Source organism: Oratosquilla oratoria, chromosome 14 (genome assembly GCF_046742065.1).
Source record: "Oratosquilla oratoria isolate Oo_2021 chromosome 14, ASM4674206v1, whole genome shotgun sequence".
NCBI classification, from domain to species: domain Eukaryota; kingdom Metazoa; phylum Arthropoda; class Malacostraca; order Stomatopoda; family Squillidae; genus Oratosquilla; species Oratosquilla oratoria.
In genome coordinates, this window is record NC_134790.1 from 33413199 (window position 1) to 33415698 (window position 2500).

General features: G+C 40.4%; 2 non-coding genes across 2 annotated transcripts; both read left to right on the forward strand.

The window, feature by feature from the left end:
* The first annotated feature begins 462 nt into the window (after nucleotides 1-462).
* On the forward strand, nucleotides 463-534 carry TRNAP-UGG (transfer RNA proline (anticodon UGG)). The gene has a single exon. It is a non-coding gene; the product is annotated as a tRNA-Pro (tRNA).
* A 1267-nt stretch (nucleotides 535-1801) lies between these two features.
* On the forward strand, nucleotides 1802-1873 carry TRNAP-AGG (transfer RNA proline (anticodon AGG)). The gene has a single exon. It is a non-coding gene; the product is annotated as a tRNA-Pro (tRNA).
* The last annotated feature ends 627 nt before the right edge of the window (nucleotides 1874-2500 follow it).

Here is a 2500-nt window from a genome sequence, read left to right on the forward strand (position 1 = left end):
ATATATAATGTATGTACCTATGATAGACGTTTCTTACTTGCAAATGGCGGCTGATTAAACACACTATGGGATCTGATATACTGATTTAGCTGTAAGACCAACGTCTTTTGGCATAACGGGATCAGGCGAAGAAAGCGCAGAGACCGGGCATTATAAGATTGCAGGAATGAAATACAGGAGAAGGAAAATGTGTGGATCGCCAGGGAGAGATATGCATTGGAGGGTCGGAGTGAGTGCTCGGAGAGAAGCGTATTAAGAATGGAGGAGGTCAAATGAAGAGCAGAAGCTACAAATTAACAGATGAAAAATTCAGCTAAGTCCCACGTGAGGTACATTTGTGCACTTATTTCATTCCAAACCAAGTGGGCAGAGAATCTCTTTGTAGCCATTTATAATTCTCCAGTCTCTAACGATATAGAATTTATACATTTTTACCTGTTTTTACACATCAGTAGTAACCTTGGCCTGATGGTCTAGGGGTATGATTCTCGCTTTGGGTGCGAGAGGTCCCGGGTTCAAATCCCGGTCAGGCCCAGTGGTTTTTGAAAGTTATTAAAGAATTAAATATCCATTGGGATCAAAACGAACATGCGAGACACTTGATATATAAATACATATACCAAAGGCTTTTCCACCCTTACGAGGGAGGTAGCCAAAAAAACAAAGGCATAGAAACCACTCCCACCAATTCCATCCTCTACTTACTCCACTCCCTTCTACCTTCTTCCCTCCCTTTTATCTTGGCACCTACTGGATGAAAGGTCATCGCTGCATCTTGTCCACTGCCCTGTGATACTTCTTCGAAATGAATAAACAAACTCATGGTTTACATGGACAGTTAGTGTCAGTCTTACCTAATAAAAGTGAAAGCTCTGATATTGTAAAGACAGGTTAGTTCATACAAAAATGGTAATTATATTAGTATTTGACAATTTATTTCTTTAAATTTTTATGCTTTATCTAATAACCCACGCAAGCAAGTGCACTGTACGCACGCACAACTATACACTACATTTCTTGTCTAAGTATGGTGACAATGGTATACACCACTACCTGAATATAACTGAAATAATTATGTATGGTACTAGAACATGAAATAAAAAAGATCAGACACATACTTTTGAGAAAACAGCTTAATTGGGTGCCCTATACAGTGTTTGAAGTACCTTAACTCCAAATCGGTTGCTGAATCTAAATATTACACTTAATATCTGCAGTATGGACTACGCATCTCATGTTTGGAGTAACCCTCCTCAATACTCATCAAAGAGTAACCTGAAGACTTCTATCTTACCAACGCTTCTCCTCTTTTGAATAGAATTTCAGTCGTAACTGGGGGTCATTTGAGCGATTTGCTGTTTAGCATAAAACAAATACAAAACAAAGGAACACATCACAGAAGTTTCTCATTCTCAAATAACTAAATGGCAATGGATCCATGTTGTGGGGTCCGGTCTAGAGAATTAATTACTGAACCAGTGTACCTTAAATTTATATGAGAACATAAAAGAAATATAAAGCGATAGTGCAATAATAAAAGTGCGCGATGAAATGCAGGAGGATCACCCGGTAGAGATTTAAACGGGACGGTTTGAGTGAGTGGCCGGAGAGTAGTGGAAGGAGATTGGAGGGGGTCAAATTAAGAGCAGTAGCCATAGATCAGTGACAATTTAAATGACAAATAACACTGTCCAAAATCAGTGGATAGAATTTACCCTTTCTGGCTATTTATAGTTTACCAATTTCTATCAATAGAAAAGTTATATAATCTACCTGATTCTTGTTTGAGAAATAGGATCTTGGCCTGATGGTCTAGGGGTATGATTCTCGCTTAGGGTGCGAGAGGTCCCGGGTTCAAATCCCGGTCAGGCCCAGTGTTTTCGGAAAGAAATTGTACTACACACCAGATAGATATGTTCATAGTGTTCGAAGTGGACCTATGATAAGAAGAAAACAATTCGCGTTCATGCAAAGCGAACAAATAAGTGTTTCGTATATGCACCCAGGTTCATAAAATTCCACAGTGAACATCCTCACCAAGTGAGAGTTAAAGTCAGAGCAGTAACAAGACACACAGAAGTGCGTGTGAAGGATGTTGTATGCTTTATCTAAAAAACACAAATGTGCTTGCGCGCGCGCACACACACACACACACACACACACATACAAAAAAAAAAAAAAAAAAAAAAAAAAAAAAAAAAAGACGGCGCAGTAGTAGATCCTGGATGCCTACGGGGGTCCGGGTTCGAATCCCGCCCAGGGCTGAAATAATTTCAGCATTACTGCGCTGCGAGACGTTACTCCAGTTCTCGTGGACGGGGAGTTGGGTGTGTGTGTGTGCGTGTAAGGTTACAGCATTACCCAGAGATCGGCTATATATGAGCTTTGAGCTCTCTTTCTGGAGGGAAATAGCTGTCGATCACAAGTCGAACACGTGATCCAAGACCATGGTGGCGAAACACACACACACACACACACACACACACACAGAATAGTCACA